Genomic DNA, 19,795 nt, shown 5'->3' on the forward strand with positions numbered 1-19,795 from the left:
TCATGTATGTGTATGCCTACTGTAGCCCCATACCATGAGGCATGGCTTTGCTAGATGTGCCTTTACCCTAACTTGACTTTCATGTATGTGTATGCCTAATGTAGTCCCCTGTACCATCAGGCATGGCTTTGCTAGATGTGCCCTCGCCCTAACTTGAATATCATGTATATGTATACCTAATGGAGCCCCCCGAACCATGAGGTGCAGGTTTGCTAGATGTGCCCTTAGCCTAACTTGACTATCATGTATGTGCATGCCTCATGTAGCCCCGTACCATGAGGCGTGGCTTGCAAGATGTGCCCTTACCCTAACCTAATATCATGTATTTCTATGCCTAGGATTGTCACCTTGCCCTTACTGTAACTAGTGCACTGATACCTGAGGGTTTGGTGTGCTGCCATAAATGCAATAAATAAATAAATAAATAAATAAATACATACATACATACATAATATATGACTGTGAATGAGGCACTACACAACCTACTGGACTCACTGAACCTCACCTAACAGACAACAGACCCAGTTCACAACAAAGGCAGCATCATCCAGCCAAACATTAGCAGATAAGCCCCAAAAACATTCAACGATCAGACCCAAACGATCTGCTCCCTGGGAAATCCACAGTAACTCAACATAAGAAAACACATCTAAAAGCAAGAGAAAACATGGCAAAGGTCCAAATTCCCATCCGAACTAACCCTAATGAAATCTAGACTTCCTTTAGATAAATAATTACCCTATAAACAAACTCCTTCTATCAGAACACCACAGGCAAAGTCAACAGCAAACTCAAGGTTTTTTTCAAGGCATTTTAACAGTGCATCAACCCTACTCCCTGCCCCATACTACACTGCATCATAACATCCACTGCCACCAGCAACTTCTTTGTTGAGAAGATCCGCAAAACCTGCTAAAATATTGACACTATCCCCACTGCAGACAGCACCCCATTCGGCAAAACACATTGGGGGTCATTACAACCCAGGCGTTAACCATGGCGCTGTTAGTGCCATGGTTGACGGCGGAATCCGCCATGGTGAATGGCAGAATTACCGCCCCATTCCAAGGTTGGCGGGGCGGTAATTCCCCATTCACCATTGGCCCTTCCCCATTTTTGCCCCATAGGGGTCAATGGGAATGGGAAAGGCGGTAATTACGGTAACGCAAATTGCGATACCGTAATTACCCCCAAGGTCCCTTTCTGGGTCCCTTCCTGAACGGCTGGTGACCGCAAAGGGACCTTGTAATTGGGCAGTAAGGGATTACCAGTACCGGTACCCTTACCGGTACCAGTAATCCCTTACCGCCCGGGTCGTAATGAGGCCCATTATGTATTACTTTTTTTAATTTTTTTTTATTTTTATTATTGTTTAATCAAAAAAGATTTTTCCAATATTGTTGTCTATTCACGTAATGATCATTCGTCTTGAGTTCCTCGACATGGTTACATGTCAAGCAGATTGTCTGCGATGTACTCCAGGATTTTTGCTGTGGCCATTCGGCAGTTTGTTCTGTCGCCTCCGATAAGACTGCACCACCAAGTTTCTTCCTCTTGTAATATGTCTGTTCCCGCAAAATCCTCGAGGTATCGATGTCTTATTGCGCGAGTTGCGGGACATACCATCAGAAGGTGTCGTATGGTTTCTTGCGCAGGTGGCGCTGTATCGTATGTATTACTTTTGAAAAACGCTCCATGGAAGATCGGACAAACACCCTGTCATTCCTAGAAGAAACAACCTACTTAGATGTCATATTGCTAGCCTCCATACTTAACCCATTGCCCATGTAAACCCTCACCCTCCTGGCAATCATCAATGCATCAGTCTCTCAGGGGTCCACCTTCACTACCATCAAAACTATACAAATCACTACCCTTCCTTTGCTTGGCAAGATCCTTGTTAGAGGTGTTGACCCCTTCAATAATGCACCGATACCAACACCTCCTACAGCCCTATCAAACAGCGCTCAGATTCAGATGCAACAGAAAGACAGGCACCATCTAAGTGGCAGATTGTGCACTGCACACCCTTAAAGACAGACACACTGGCCTCCTAGTACTCCTCAATCTCGCCAAAGACTCCTTCACAGTAGACCAACATCTGATCATCATATTACATAACCACATGGGCATCAGAGAGAGAATTCTGTGCTTGTTCACCTCCTACCTAGAAGACCACCATCAGTCTGTCTAGATCACCACCATTTAAGTGGCAGATTGTGCACTGCACACCCTTAAAGACAGACACACTGGCCTCCTAGTACTCCTCAATCTCGCCAAAGACTCCTTCACAGTAGACCAACATCTGATCATCATATTACATAACCACATGGGCATCAGAGAGAGAATTCTGTGCTTATTCACCTCCTACCTAGAAGACCACCATCAGTCTGTCTAAATCACCACCTCCATGTGGTTTGCTATGAACGATGAGGGCTTCCTCCTGCAGCTGACACCCAGTGCCCAGCCTGTGGGACTTCACATTGATATCTACCACGCCTTCAAAACACACATATGCTGCTGCCTACCTCATCAAATGTCTCTGCAATGGTTTATGGTCTTTCCATCGATTTTTTTGCAACGAAAAAATGGGCATCTGATGTATTTTTTTTAATGGGGTGTCCCCCCAACCCTCTGCATTTTACCTTTTAAAACACACTACAAACAAATTAACCCTTTACCCCTCAAAAACATGCATTGATGCATATTTATTCGTTGCAAATCCCTCGATGCAAAAGAATTCAATGGAAAGGCATTCGATGGATAGACTGGCTACCCTCTGCAATTACCTCTACAGGTACCACCCACACTCATCAAACATCCCTGGCTATGCTATAAACATGGATCACCTTCAAAGCCGGCTGCATCAGATACCCTCCACCTCCTACCTTACAGGCAGAGTCACTGTGTCTGGCCATCAGAGGATTACAGATTTGAGGACCTGACCAGACCAGATCAGCAAAAATGAAAAAAGGAAAGCATTGTTGGTCTACACCCAAAAACAGTGTAAGCCAATAACAATCAACATCAGACTTGCCAACGCATAATCCAACTCAGAAATTAAATGAGCAGCACCTTCCAGACACCCGGTAAGATTCATCCACGAACCCGCCCAGCCCAGCACTCCTCGTGACAACCACTCTTCGCAGCCTACCCTTCAGTTCCAAATCCACATCCCGTTTCAGCACTATCACGTGTTCCCCAATAACCGGCAATGTGCAATTCTACCTTCTTCCCCAAGAGCTGAAAATAAATGCTATGTTGCAACGACTGCTCTCCAGTGTAACCATCTGAGGATGGCGACCCCCCCCCCCCCTTGCTTCCCAAAGCTGGGTTTGAGCAGAATAAATTCCCCAAGTGAAACAAATGACGACAGTGACTTCCTGCTTCTCCATTTGCGGTAGATCTCATGTCAATCCCAGAGCCCTACATACATGGAACAAGACCATTGCCTGGCACAATAAAACCCACTCAAAACAAAACAGCCAACGACACTTTCAGGGACGATGCTATGAACAGGAAAAGTTAGAAGTGCGACAAGACATCTCCCCTTGGCGTAATGGACGGTGCAAGCAGATAAACAATCGAGTTGAAAAAGAAAATTCAACAAATGGTGCACGAAGATGGAGGAAGAACACGTCGTACTTCTGCGCAGACACATTTGTGTGCAAGGAACCGAGGGAACAACATGAAATGCTGGTCAGGCGGCTGAATCTGGGGATGTGTTGCAACATCACTCACTCGCTGGCGTGCCCACGTTGTTGACAAGATATTTATCGGTGTGTCTTTGCACACCCTAGCACTTAATAGCTAAGCTTCCTGAATTGGCAGGGCGTGCTTTTCAGCTGCAGAGTTAGCCCAGCTCAACTGCATTGTGTGGCACGAGGCAAGGCAAACGCCTTTTTACACCTCGCTGTACAGATGAGACCTCTTGGCACACCCTTGTGTTGATTGCTGTGATTACAAAATGAAAGCGTCACTCGGCAGCACCTCCGCGCTGGAAAAGAATGTGGCGACGTTCAGCATTTCGCCTTTGCATGTCAGGCCTCTTATTTTCAAAACCCTTTTCAGACCGCCCCATTCAACTCTCAACGACCCAAGCGCATTGTCAGCCGAGCATGTTTTCATGCCATTGGCGCTCAAGGGTTAACCTCTAGTTTATAGCTATCACCCACGTTCCCTTGCAATGGTCCAAATTCATTTCATCATACCTCTGACCTATATGGCTTTAAATTCAGTTGACGACAGTTGATATAGCAACAAAAATATTAACAAGAACATTAGGTATATGAGGCAACCTCAGGCTCACTCTTTCATTACAAATAATGATATGCGTTATGCAATGGTTAGCCAATCAGGCTGCTTTATTTAATAAGACGTTCTGCTTCATATTTTTGCTGGGGACGGGCAGGGTTAGGGCGATTGGTTCGCTCTACATCACAAGACACGGTGGCCGGAGTGCACTGTTTCATCCCTTCAAATCTGGGAAGCGGAACTGGGTATGTAGTTTTTGAATTAGCTATAGCTGTTTTCTAACGTACCATTTCACAATCAAATTGCGGTCTGGTTTCATATTTCCGATGAAGTTATAAAGCCGCTTGACCATTTATATATATATATATATTCAAGGAAAAAAGTTAGTTGCAGGGACATTAATGCAACAAAACCCCTGACATTCAACTAAAGCCACCATTACTTTGCGGCCCCTGTTGCGCAGCCTATGACCACAATGATGACATCACTGATGACATCAATGATCGACATCACTAATTACTGGCATTAAACCTGGCCTTCATTCATGGTCAGTGTGCTTGGCCAAATATATTTTAACACATTAATGGGTACTAATCATGGGCTTCAGTTATGGACAGTGATCACAACCTTCACCCATGTGCACTGAATATTGTAAAACACTAACAGGCTACCAACCATAGATTTTGGCCTTTACTAGTGGATGCAGCTTTCAACCGTGTCCACTGTATATTATATACAATGAATAGGCTTTAGCCATGGACTTTAGCACAATTCTGGCTAGCGGCCATAATCTTTGACTTTGGCCACTATATATTGTAACATATAAATGGACCACTAGCCATGGCATTTGACCTTGAACAGTTTGTACATCTTTTGGCAATGTCCACTGTATATTTTCAAATAATAAAATGCAATAAGAAATGGCTTTCGGCCGTGCCCACTATGTATTATACGACACTAACGAGCCACTAGATATGGCCTTCGGCAGTGTCCACTTTATATTATATACACTGATCAGGCACTACCCATAGACGTTAGCACAATACTGGCCGGTGGGCCCAATCTTTGGCCGTGACGACTATATATTGCAACATATGTATGGGCCACCAGACATGGCCTTTGACCTTGAGCAGTTTGTACATCTTTTGTCCATGTCCACTATATATTTTAAACTAATAAAATGCAGTAAGCGATGTCCTTCGGCCGTACCCACTGCATATTAAGTACACTAACCAGCCACTAGCCAGGGTCTTCAACACAATGCTAGCCAGTAGCCACATCCTTTGGCTGTGCCGACTATATATTGCAACATATTAATGGGCACTAGATACGTCCTTTAGCCATGGCCACTGACTACAGCTTTCAACATTGGCCACTGTACATTTGAAAACAGTGATGGGCTACTAGGCATGGCTTTTAACCATGCACATTGGTATTTTTAAATACTAACCGATGACTAGCTATGGCCATTAGTGCTCGCAGGTGACCCCAGCCTTTGTTATGACCAAGAACACTGCATAAAGTTAATGAAACCTTTCATGAGCTAACTTATAAATGATGTTATATCTAATTCCATTATTGATGTAATCAGTTATATTCAATGTAATTAGTTTTGCCATCAGTAAGAGCATCAGTAATGTGATTTATAATGTCATCAGTGTTCTCATACAACCTGTAATTAGTGATGCCATCAGTGATGTCATCTGTGATGTCATCATTGTGGTCATAGTCTGCACAACAGGTGGTGTGAAGTTAAGGTGGCTTTAGCTGAATTTCAGGGGTTTTGATGCGTTAAGTTCTCACCTTAATGTCCCTACAGCGTATGGTCTTTTCTTGAATTTCAAAAGTTTTGTTACAATGTATTGCACACCTTTACGTGCCTGTAATTTAAGTTTTTTCCTAGATATATAGGAGTGCTATCTGTCCCCCATGCCCGTTAGGGCTCAGAGAGACAGCATCTGGACCTCACCAAAAGGGGTGATTATTCATTTATAGGTCACGCAGTTCTCTACACCCGAATTTTCTATTAAGAACTTGAAAAAATTACGTGTTTTTTAAATACTGGGCGGATGTGTTGTGAGAGACATTTTCTAAAACTACGTTCTCAGGAGCCAATTGCCTCATATAACCTCCCCCCATTATGGCGTATGTCCTAGCCACAAAGAAAGCCTCTAGAAGGGAATTGGCTTCAAATCTATTCAGTGAAACATTAAAAACCACTTCTAGTAAAGCTAAAAGTAAGACTTCAGCACCATCCGAATCAGATGAAACTACACTCTTGAAAGAACATGAGAAATTGTCCAGAAAGGAAATCAGTAAATGGTGGGAGGAGCATTCGCTCCAGAATTACATAGATGTGAAGAGAATACCGAGAGGTTTAAGGATATTGACTACACCATCCTTTGAGTAGCAGGATCTCGAAATGTTGGAAGAGTGGGGTGCCGCTACGAACTCATGCTCTAAAACTCTACTGGAAATATTGGTGAAATATGCAGGAAACGACAGGAAAAAGATCCTAACAAAAAATCTTTGAAGTAGAGAAAAAATTAGGAAAAATAAAGCTGGAGAGGACAGTGTGAAATTGAAAGTTAACATTGAAAAAAATCTCATAGCCTTTGAGGAAGAAATCCAACAGAGAAAGCAACGGAAATTTCTAAGAGATAAAGAGGACTATGAGAATGGTCGTGTCTACACTTTCGCCAGACGATTTGACCAAATGAGGGCACAGACTAAAGCACAGAAGGTACCCACTGTCGACAATAGAGCCGGAACCCCCAATGAAGACTCCACAGCCTCAGAATCTGATGTCACAGAAAATGAAAATGAAGAACCTCCAGTTCGATTACATTTTTTAGAAGAGATGCGCTTGCTCTGTCAGGATGGAAGGACGAACAAGCAGACTGGAGGAGGAAAAACATGGGGACAAACAAGAGGAGGAAGACAACAACGAGGAGGGGGCAGAGGGGCAAAAAAATCGGCAAGGAATACCTCAGGGAGCTCGCTGCGCTCTGGGAACTAAAAGACACGGCCTTAGAGACAAGTTTACAAATGTCAATTGTTAATCTCTCCAAACATGTCCTAACGGAAACACAACGCTCAGTGTTAAGTTTGGGCCTGAATTTCTGTCCCGCATCTGAATATGACTATCCGTAGACCAGAATAGATTTTGACCAATATGTACGAAAAATCAAATTACGGAAATTCTTCATGATGAATCCCATCAAAGAAAAGAAACGAATTGCCCAAACAGGGCAGACTGACTTGTCTAAATCAGATTTGGACACCTTATCCACCCTCATGTTCCTACAAGATGGTGGAGATCTAGCTTCTGAATCCGCTGAATTTGACCTGCGCGAATTGGACATTAATATGGACTGGTACAAAAGTACCAAATTGAAAAGTAAATCCAAATGTATGCCTCCAGTGATCACAGGTGGCACTATAGAAACATTTCAAAGTCTGCTGATTGAGGATCTGAAGAAAATAAGACATAAGGAGGCGAAAAATCACAAACCCAATATTGGGAAGGAATATACTAAAGCCTTGAAAGAATTGAACCTCTTGTCCAATTGTATCATTAAGGCATCAGACAAGGGCCGTAACATCGTACTCATGACCAGAGACCAATATATACAAGAGGCCAATAGGCAACTTAATGACAAAACCTGCTACGAAAAATTAAGCGAAAATCCAATGAAGGATTTGGAATTGAAAGTACAGATTTTCCTTAACAAATGGTGTGAAGAAGGAATGCTGGAAGATAATACATCAGATTTCTCTATCAATCCCACTCCACTACTCCAACAATTTATTTCCTTCCTAAAATACATAAGAACATTTCCAAGCCTCTAGGGAGACCCATCGTTACACTAACAGGGTCATTATTAGAAAACATGTCCAAGTACATTGACGAATCTTTGTTTCCCTTCGTCCTGACATTACCCTCATACTTGAGAGACACAAAGGATTTCTTGTTGAAGATCAATGAATTACCCTGCAAATCAGATTTTTTACTGGCCATGATGGATGTGGTTTCTTTATACCATCCATCACACATGAGCAAGGGATAAAGGCCTGCACTCATTATCTGAATACCAGGTCTTTGAACTTTTCCAAACATTCGGAAATGATTTTGGCCATGATTCATCTGTGCTTGACCAACAATGTTTTCCTATTCAACCAAAGGTACTACAGACAGAAGCAAGGTACCGCGATGGGAAAGATCTTTGCCCCTTCATATGCAAACCTCACAATGGGGTATTGGGAGAAATATGAGGTATGGAAGGAAAGTACCGAGAGGTTCACCAACAAGGTGATCATGTGGCAATGCTACATTGATGATTTATTCATCAAATGGAAAGGCACACCAAAGGACTGGATGGTTTTTGTGGAACATCTCAACATCAATGAATTCAATCTTAAATTCACTGAAACCCACAGTCCCAAGGAAGTTGTGTTTTTGGATGTCACGGTCCAAATTGATGAGGGGAAAATAAAAAACAAAATGTTCCGGAAACCAACAGGAGCAAATGCCCCATTACATGCTAATAGTGCCCACTGACAAAACTTAATTTGGAGTATTCCTTATGGCGAGTTTATCTGTCTCTGAAGAAATTGTTCGGAACTCAGTGCCTATGACGAAGAGAGCAAAATTACAGCTTGGGGCTTCAGAAAACAATGTTACCCAAAACAAGTGATCCAGAGAGCCTACTTAAAGGCACGTCAATGCGAGAGGTCTACACTATTACTGGACCGCACTAATAGGACATTGAGTACGGATAAAGAAACTACAACGTATGAACAATCTGACAAACACATCAAAGGCATCATACACAAACATTGGAACACAACCTGAGACAATCATTGGGTGAATATCGTAATTTTGCCTTTCGGAAATGTCCATCAATTAAAGACAAACTAGTGAGCAGCTTCATGCAACCTGACACCATTTCCCATCAGTCCACTTGGTTAAGTTGTAGGAAGGATGGTTTCTACAAATGCAGAAAATGCAAGATATGTGAATTTGCGGAAGTGTGCTGCACATACTTACATCCCATACTCAAGAGAACAATTGCCATCATGGACAGAATAACCTGCGACTCAGAGTATATAGTGTATGCACTCAAATGCACCTGTAACAAATGGTACATAGGCAGTACCAAGTGCAAACTAAAGATACGCATACAGCAACATATCAGAGCCATCAAAAATCAAGATTACACATACCCCATTGCAAAACATTTTTGGGAGAAACATGATGGGAAACTATGTGACTTCTCGTTCATTGGGTTACAGCAGATTGGACCCAGGGGAGGAGACAGAGAGAAATTACTGAGACAACGAGAAACAAGAGTCATTATCGATTTCGAGAGCAAGTTTCCATTGGGACACAATATGGATGAGGAACTTCATACTTTCTTGGGTGAATAATATACATGGTTGTTGCATCGCCTACCAATTGTCATTGTTAAATCAGAATAATGATCACTCACTGAAGATTTGTCAACCTTTCCCTTAGTATTCTCTTATTCCAGAATTTTTTTTTATTTCTAGCCAGATGGAGATCACTGGTGAGATTGGTTTTTAATCATGTACAGACCCAGGTTATCCAACCCCTATATACAGTTATTTGTCATTTTTCATGCCTGCCCATTTCAAATGGTAGACGTGGTTATGATGGGGTGCACATGGTTATTATCGGTTGATCAAGTACAGTTGCCAGCAATTCCAGCTAGTCTTCATACATTCAGTAGAAGATATTAATGCAAAATCCACTAAACACATTGGGGTAGTGTGTCTCGGCAATGTGGTACTGGAGAGACGAGCGATATTAATCATATGATCAACCCCAATTTGCTTAAGGAGTTGAAGTCGTTTTTTAAATACTTGCATTCACTCCAAGGTGGATTATGGACTGCCATCTATTCTTCCAGCACTAGTCACTTTAGAAGAATGTGTTGATGATTTACCTTTGTGGTTATTTATTGCAATACAATGCCGTGGTAAAAACTGATATTTAATGTACCTTGCATCGTCTAATAGCACTTTTGCAAGAAAATACTTTGAAGTGAGGCACTATGCTTCCCATGTCACAGACCCGATGTTATGCGTAAAGGTTTGCATTGCACAATGTGAACACACACACAAACGATAACTGTGGTTACATAATTGCGGTCGTAATCCGATCCAGTAGGTGCAAGAACTTAGCACTTAGAGGACACATTTCTAAACTTGTATTTATACATTAATAATGTGTGCACATTTTGAAATGACTGACTGATGGTTTGTGTAACTCCTTAATCTAGATGTTATGTGCAGTAATTAAACCACTCCAAAATGGCGGGCGGTGTGAACAGGCATCTGGTACTGAAAGAAAAGGTATAGTCCCACCTCTATTGTGACTGTTATCTAAAGGGGAAGGATTTAAATATTGTGTCTTGCAAAATCGAATTCATGTGAACAAGCTACAAGTCGTAGCGAAACGCGTCATCGTCGGGGTCTACCTCTTTGTTGCTGGGCGAGGGCAGGAGGTTTCCACATGGAATTTTTTAATTTTGTATTCAATAAAGAAGACATTTTAAATTGAACTATGGTACAGCTGGCTCTTTGAGAATGTTGGGACTAACTCTGTGACTTTGTTGCACGACACTCTGGGAGTGCGGCTCAAGAATGCGATACACATTTTTGTTGTAATTGAATTGTATAGTATAGTCGCGGCTACCCAATGTGTATTCGCGAATAAATACAGCAAAAGCGGTGTAGTCGCGTCAATGAAAGTCCCAATTGGTTTGAAAATTGTGTTCACATGGCTATGCACCTTTGGCATCTTTTTATTGGTCAATCGCATCATCTGCTGCTTACTTGCATGGTCTCGTAAACAAACAAACCAATTGCACACCGGGATTCATGAACGTGGCGATGCCCATGCCATTGCCACCACCTGCGCATGCAATATCATACAATAGCATGACGAAATGTAATCACGTGGCTACGCATCCCCACACCCCACTCTCCAACCAGTCATATTACCCACTATGTCCTTGCATCTAGGCATCGTTGTCATCCATGCCTACGGACTGTCCAATTGCACGTGCCGATGAATTGACGCGGCTACACCCACGCCGTATGTTGATATCTGCATGTACTAAACTGTCGAATCAGCAGGCACAGAAGTATGTAGCCACAAATAATAACCACACCAACTAAAAAGAACTTCACATGTATCATTGCTTGCTGTACTTGCGACTAAAAGGTGATCTAAGTAATTGCAAGCACTTTTGGCACTTTCCCTTTTAAATTCCTTATCCTTTTTATCCACTTTTCCCATAATACAATTTCCCTTGGTCCTGTGATTTGTTCAGATTGTGTATTTAAAAAAAATCATTTCTTTGCAGCATTGTCTTTTTTTGTTGTCTTTTTTAAAGTTTTAATTTTCACTTCCCGCTTAGACATACCAAAATGTCTGAACATGAGAGTACGAGTAGTCACAATGTCAACATTTGGGTCAACAATCCATCATCATAGGAAGTAGTACACAGGAATGAAAAAACAGCAGACAGTTGGCGCTTCTTCAAAGTGAAGGAACACTGTGCAAGAAAAGAGGCAGAGGAGGTACTCTGCACCTTCTGTAACAAGACTCTACGCCGATGGTCTTCTGATGTGCCATCTCAAAGCCTAGGAAAATCAATAATGATAAACAATCTAGTGTGAGCCCATTGGGATGAGGTGGATTATGAGTATTGAAAAGCATAGGAACATCATAAAAGAAAAATGCATGATGCCCATTCCTTGCATACAAGGTGATCAGCACCACCTGCAGAACCTCCATCCACCAGTGCATCAACAACTCCAACTGGAAATGAAGCCTCTACATCAGCAGTGGTATCCACTACACAAAATCCTCTGTTAACGACACCTGATCTGACCATGATGCAAGTCATGCGTAATAAATGTTGCAAATGGGTAGTCAAGGAAGGTGCCACATTGAACGAATGGCAGAAGTTAATCGTACAACACCAGGATACACTATAAAATAATTTATCTTTTTTTACACAGAAATGTCTAGCACCCTGGAGTGGCTTGAAGAAAATGTTCCCGGAATTAAATGAGTGAAGACAGTGATACCACTGGTGCACACAGCAGTTTTCAAAGTAAGCCAAGTAATACACATTATTTCACATGTACCCAACACATTTTATTTCTTTAACAGTACATACAGAAAATAAGAATAATACTCCAAAAACAGTACATCATGTAGTACTCCAACAACATATGGAACAACAAACAGACACTGTGGAAAATCGTTTGTGCATTTAGAGGAGAAAATTGATCAATTATTGACCAATTTGCTTGATTTGAAAGACTTTGTAGAAAGACATATCATGGAGAAAATTAAATATCACTGTCCCATGTGCACCTGTACCCCTTCTCCCTGTCCCAGTCAACCATCCCCAAAAATTCCCCATCACCAAAAACGTTATGATGAGACCTCCATCCCTTCCTCCCCTAACACCCTATCTCTAGAAAACCCCAATTCCCCTGTATATGTCTCTTTTTCTGCTTCGCCCTCTCTTTTGTAATTAGTATAATTTTGTGTGTAAATAAAGTTATATGTCTACCTTTGCTGTATGTCTCTATGTTTTATTTTGTAAAAGCCCTGTTTGGAGTCTGCGGACAGCGCGACTGCCACAATGTCCGTAATTAATCAAAATGGGGGTGTCCTACAGACACTTAACCTGTCCAGTCAGTCCGCAATCAAAATTGAGGTGTCCGTAGAACACCTGCACTGGCCCCATGTCCGTAAAGTTGTGACGCACCTTTCGTTAGTTCAGGGACCCCAGCCCTTTCCGGCGGACACTTGTGCGCATGCGCATCCCATCCTCGAGGTCCTACGAACATTGCGCCTGTCCGGAACTGTCTGCCACACGTGTGTCACCCTTTTAATTAGTTTGGGGACCCAAACTCTGTCCGTAGATCACGAGTACGCATGCGTACAACCGATCCCACGCAATAGGTGTCCTTTGGACAGCCGTCCCATTCGCGAACGTATCCGCAATGTCATCATGTGACCGTACCCACGTTTAGCGTAGGCCCTTGACCGCGGACAAAGCCTGGGCTCCCGGACACCAAAAAAGCACTTTTTTTGAGCAATCCAAGATGTTTTTCCATGAAATGTCACCCTTGTAGAGATCCCAGACTATGCCCCTACCGATCTGGATACTTTTTGAGCCCTTTTTGGTGTTCGAAGCACTCCCCAACCCCCCCCCCTACAAAAGGCCACACCCCAGAGCTGCTCCTCATTCTGCTTTTGGATTTCCAAGACAGAGCACTGATTCTTTTTGGGCATTTGCTGGCATTGGCTGTCATTGCTGTCATTTCTGCTTCATTACTTCACAGCTATTGCTAATAGCTCACCAGGATGATTGGTGCAGGTTGCTGTTGTGTTCCTGCTGTTCCTGGCTCTTGATAACTTTCCTAATGGCATCCCAGGCTGCTCCTGCTGCTACTGCCTCTACCTCAGCAGCACCCCCACCCCCTCCACCACCACCACCAACTTCCCAAGCGCCTGGAAGAGGGGAACAGGCATGGAGATGTAGAGAGGGATGAAGAGGAAGACGAGGATGAGATAGTGGAAGTCCCCACTACTGCCAGCCACTGTGAGTCTTGGGTGTGGTGGCTGTTTACCACCATTGGAAGGGTACCCAAGGCACATGTAGACAAGGTGCACTGCACTGAGTGCAACATGGAGCTCAGTCGTGTCAAACCGGGTCTGTACAGGTACAGGACCACTTTCATGTGGTGACACCTAAGGCCATTCCACAAGGCGGCAGTTCGGAGGGTCATCCCCTTTGATCAAACTAGTAGGTTGAGTTCCTCTATAACATCCTCCATATCTCCTCCTGCCACCACAAGAGACACTCCTGTGGAGCAGCGCATCCCTGAAACAGCCTCACTGGCCATACGCGATGCAGTAGACCCTTACCTTTTGAGGGTCACTGTATTGTGCACGTACTGCAATGAGATACTCTGCAGGGGGGAGACACTTCAAAGTGCTTTCGAGGCTACGTTCCGGGAGCATGAAAAAGTCTGCCACCTACCTAAGTGAGGCCCACCCAACATCTTTCTCTCTCCACATGCCCTGTGCCCCTTCCTTACCCTCCGTTCCCTTCCTTTCCTTGTCTGTTGTGTTAAAAAACACCCAAAAAAATACAAAACAACAAAAACCAAAATAAAGGCTCTTTTCAGAGCCACCTTTCACAGTTTAAAAATAGAAGTGCCAATGAAATGCTGCATGGCCCTGGGTATTTTTAAAGGTCAGCGGGCAGTTCACAGACATTTAAAATTTTGGGGGTATTGCGCAAAACCATTGCATTCTTCTTCGGGATGAGGTGGTGGCTCTGAAAATAGCCTTTTTTAGTGTTTTTTTTTTGTTGAAAAGTTCAAGTGGTCAACACCTACTGCAAGCCATATTTGTCTTTGCGCAATATGAGAAAAAATTACTCGGGAGTTTGGAAACATGTCCATGACTTTACCAAGTCCTTCTTTCATTGCAAACTATAAGCAGATTCCAGAGACCTGTTCTAAACTGTTACCTCCACAATAAATAATAATAATAATGTCTGGATGACAGTCCGTCATCAAAGTGGCACAAAAAGGAACCAAATCCAGCCACTTCATTCCATGCACTCCATGCCAGTGCACATCCACATGAAGGAATCCAAAATGTGCAGCCACTCCACAGCGCTGTGCATGCACCTCCAACCAATTTATCCAGGAGTCACCCAAAATCTAGACACTCTCTCTCCTGAACAACATAACCATATACATATGCTCTCCTTTCAGCAAACAGACTTTCTGCCAAAGTCTCTCCTTACACACCACACCCAGTAAACGTTATTGACCAATCCCCTGGCTTGCACAGCCCCATTTTCATGCCTGCCACCCTCAAAATCCTGAGCGTCCTCCCCATTTGTCTCTGACCGTCCCCCCTCACCACCCCATCCTGTACTTGGCTGCCCGTTTTCACTCTCTCCCACTCTGCTGACTTCCTTCTTCCCCTGGGAAGCCATCCTCCATCCTGTGTGCTCTGGACTGGGGAATCTGATCCACCCGAACTTCCGCTCCCTCTCCAGTTCCTTACACCAGCACCTTGTCTTCTTTCCACTCTCTCCCACTCTGCTGACTTCCTTCTTCCCCAGGAAAGCCTTCCTCCATGCTGTGTGCTCTGGACTGGGGAATCTGATCCACCCGACCTTCCCTTCCCTCTCCAGTTCCTTACACCAGCGCCTTGTCTTCTTGTCCCCAAAGTACTTGGACTTCCTGCTTCATCGTACTCTGGACGGGGGAATCTGATCCACCTGACCTTCCACTCCCTCTCCAGTTCCTTACACCAGTGACTTGTCTTCTTCGCGGGCTCCTGGCTCCTGTTCACTGTTACAGCCGAGACGCTGTTTCACGCGATTATGCTTTCAATTGACCTTGCAACTGCAATTAAAGTGGAGCCCACGATCCTTCTATTTTTTGTTACTTACACACATATTGTGTTATTAACAAAGACTTCCCACTACTCAGCCTCAGTAGAAGAGCAAGTGCTTGAAACACGTGTCAGGCTACCTTTTTGGGAATTAAACACATACCAACTGCAATTTATTTTGTGTGTGCGCGCAGTGTGTCTGTAAAATCAACCTGGTTCTGTCTTATTGGTGGCGGACTTGTCAAGTCCCCACACCCACACTCACCCGCAGCGCTCCTCACACCACTCTTTATATCTCAGGTCTTTGTGCTGAGCCTCGCTGTCCTTGTTTGCCAACCTCGTTTACTTACTTAGACTTCCTGCCTCATCGTACCACAGACTTATTAGCCTGATCTACCTGTCCTCTGACCTCTACACCCCCTATTAGCACCTCACACCTATCCCCTGGCTGCACCGCCTGTCCACCACCAGCTGCTTCTTCACTTTCATGACACCCCCTCCACCTATCTAATCTCTGCAAGTGTCTACCCTAGACCCATTGCCTCTTGGCCTTAAGAGCACTCCACCTATCAGCATCTGCTCCTCTGGTACTTATCATCTGCTCCTTTGGTACCTCTGATCCCCACCACCACCTACCAGTCTCCTTCCCTCCCAGGTATGCTCCCACAGGCAGCTTCATGACCAACTGAGTTCCTCGCTGTCTTTTACTCCCTGTTATGCTCTTTTCCCTCTTTCAGTCCTGCCCCACTCCACTTCCCTCCCCTCTTCCTCCTACCCTCTTCCCCCTCAAAACACTCTGCCTTTTCGTCATGGCCATCTCCTCTCTCAACCTCCCCCCCACCTCCCAAACCCACTCAAACCTGCTCCCTAACACCTCATTCCAACACCACCACCTCATCTACCCTCAAATCACTAACACTTCCAATGCCTTTGACGTCGCCCTCTGGGACACCAGATCGATTGGTAACAAAACCACAGCTGTTCTTGACCTTTTCTTATGCCTCAACCTCCAATTTCCAAAAACCTAGATCCCGCCCCACAACACCTCCATTCCTGCTTCCCTCATCTCTTCCTCTTCTTCTTTTGAACATGTCCCTCGCTCCTCAGGCCGTGGAGGTGGCTTAGGCCTTCTCTTTCATCCACACTTTACCTCCTCTCCCTCTCTTACTTCTCTACCTACTCTCCCTTCCTTTGAATTCATGTACAAAATCTTCAATTCTCCTCATGCTATTTAATTCCTCATCTACCGCCCCCTGGCCCTGTCGGCTCCTTCTATGAGGACATTGACCATCTCCTCAGCCTCATTGCCCCGGAGGCCCACTCCACTTCTTGTACTTTGCCGACTTCAAGCTCCATCTCTCTTCTAACCCTGCCTCCTCTCCTCTCTTATCCATCCTTGACTACTACCTTCTCTCCCCCCTCCCAACCCCTCCTACTCATCAATCTGACGCCACTATTGACTTCATCTTTACCTCCTCTTTCAACGCTTCTCCTATTTCCAGACTACCCAACTACCTACCCGATCACCCCTTACTCTCTTTTTCCCCTCATGCTGCCCTTCCCTTCTCCCCCGTCCATCCTCCACCCTCTTCTTCCGGCGAGCCCTACGCACCTTCAACCCTTCTCTATTCCTTGCATCCTGCTCCTCTTCCCTCCCCCTCTCCCACTTCTCCTCTCTCTCAGCTTCCAATGCCTCCTCCACCTTAACTTCCTCTCTCATTTCTGCTCTTGATCTTCTTTACCCCCTCTCCTCGTTCCACCCTTCTCGCCGACCTGCTCAACCTTGGCTTTCATTTCATCTCTCCTCCATGCATTGAATGTCTTTGGCTCAAACACCCCACCCCTCCAACCAATCTGCATACTTCTCCTATCATACCCTCTACAACTCCTGCCTCAACTCCGCTAAACACACCTACTTCTCTGACCTTCTCCACTCTCAGTCCTCGCACCCTCGCAGCATCTTTCAAACCTTATCCCAACTTCTCTTTCCAGCTACACCTGCCTTTCCATCGCCTATCCTCTTTCTGCTATCTATCCTCTATCCTCTATATCGCCTATCCTCTATCTGCTAAACTATCCTCTCCTCCCCTTCTTACTCTCCTCCTCCTCCTCCCCATCCTCTTCTATGTCCTCATTTACTCCTGTCAATCAATCTGAAGTTACCCTCCTTCTATCCAAAACTCATCCTACTGCTTCTCCCACTGACCCCATTCCTAACTCCTCATCCCTAAAATCTACCCCTCCTCATACCCTATCTCACCTCCTTTTTTAACATCTGTCTATCGACTTCCACCTTTACTACTCCTTTTAAACATGCGACTATTATCCCTATTCTCAAAAAACGTTCTGCTAATCCCCACCTTGCATCCAATTATCACCTGATCTCTCTCTTCTACCCTTCCACTCTAAACTTCTCGAACGTATTGTCGATTCTCAACTTTCTTCCTTCATCTCTAACCACTCCATCCTCCCCTCTACGCAATCCACTCCCGCCCGCTACACTCCACTGAAACTGCCCTCATCTCTGTTCTTAACTCTCTCCTTTCTGCACACTACTCTAAGCACTCCTCTATTCTTATTCTCCTCAATCTCTCTGCTGCTTTTGATACTGTTGACCATCCTCTTCTCCTCAACTCCCTTGACTCATTTGGCCTCAAAGACTCTGTCATTAACTGGTTCTCCTCTTATCTTTCTAACCACATATTTGCTGTCTCCTGGGTTGGCTCCACCTCTCCCACCTTTCCTCTCAACCATGGCGTCCCCCAAGGTTCTGTCCTTGGCCCCTTTCTTTTCTCACTTTACACTTCCTTCTTAGCTCCTATCATCTCCTCATTTGGTATCTCACACCAGTTCTATGCTGATGATACCCAGCTTTTCCTCTCCTTCTCCTCCTTCTCTCCCGACATCCACAATAAGCTCTCTTCTTGCCTCTCTGCTATTAAATCCTGGATGTCCTCTCACTTCCTTACTCTTAATGCTGAAAATACTGAAGTCCTTTTCTTCCCTGTCAACACTCTTCCTCCTCCTTCCCCTCCCCCTTTCCTTTTCTTTCCCCCCTCCCAACTCTCATTGTCTCCCCATGCCCGTAACCTTGGTCTTCACATTGACCCCCACCTCTCCCTATCTCACCACATTTCTCTTACTGCCAGGTCTTGCCGCTTTCACCTTTACAACATTTGTAAAATTCAATCCTTCCTAACCTTTCATGCAACTAAACTCTTAATTACCTCCCTCAACTTCTCCAGACTTTTCTACTACTCCTCCCTTTTCTTTGGACTCCCCTCCTCTCACCTCTCCTACTCAAATCTGTCTACCACTCTGCCATCCGCTCCCTCTGCCTTCTCTCACCTCTTGACTCCATCTCCTCTTCTCTCATCTCTCTAAGCTGGTTCTCATTTCACTCCCAGCTCAAATCAAGTTCCTCTATCTTGTCTTCAAATCTCTCTATGGTCTTGCCCCCCACCTATCCTCCCTTCTCACTTTCTATACCCCGTCTCATCCTCTCCACTCTGCTGATCTTTTCCTACTCTCTCCTCCTCCACCACCCTGCGCCCCTTCCCGCTTCTGCTCTTTCCAACTACTCACTCCTTTCCACTGGAACCACCTCCCTCTCCCCATCCGTTCTTCTCCCTCCTACCCTTGCTTCTGCTCTTCTCTAAAATCCTATCTCTTCCATTCCCCTCCCTAACACCTTTTGCTTCCTCTCCTATTTTTACCACTACCTCATCCCTCACCTCTTACTCCCTCTCTTACTTCTGCACTTCCTCACCCTCTCCTTCCTCTCTATTCCCTCCTACTCTACTTCCCGCTGTTTTCTAGTCTTATTTTTTCCATTCTTCTCCCTCACACCTTCTCACCTCCTCTCTTACTTCTGCTTCTACCTCTACTCATACGTCCCACTCCCTCATAGACCTCAGTCCCTCTCTACTCTCACCTTACCTCAGCAATAATGTAAATTGTTCCTTGTACTGTTTTCTGGTTGTGATTCAATTGCCATTTAATGCTTGTTGTATGTTTTCTTGTTCCTCTTGTAAAGCACTTTGGATTAAAGTGCTATATAAATTCAAT

This window comes from Ambystoma mexicanum, chromosome 8, assembly GCF_040938575.1.
Source record: "Ambystoma mexicanum isolate Mex_15411 chromosome 8, UKY_AmexF1_1, whole genome shotgun sequence".
Lineage (NCBI taxonomy): Eukaryota > Metazoa > Chordata > Amphibia > Caudata > Ambystomatidae > Ambystoma > Ambystoma mexicanum.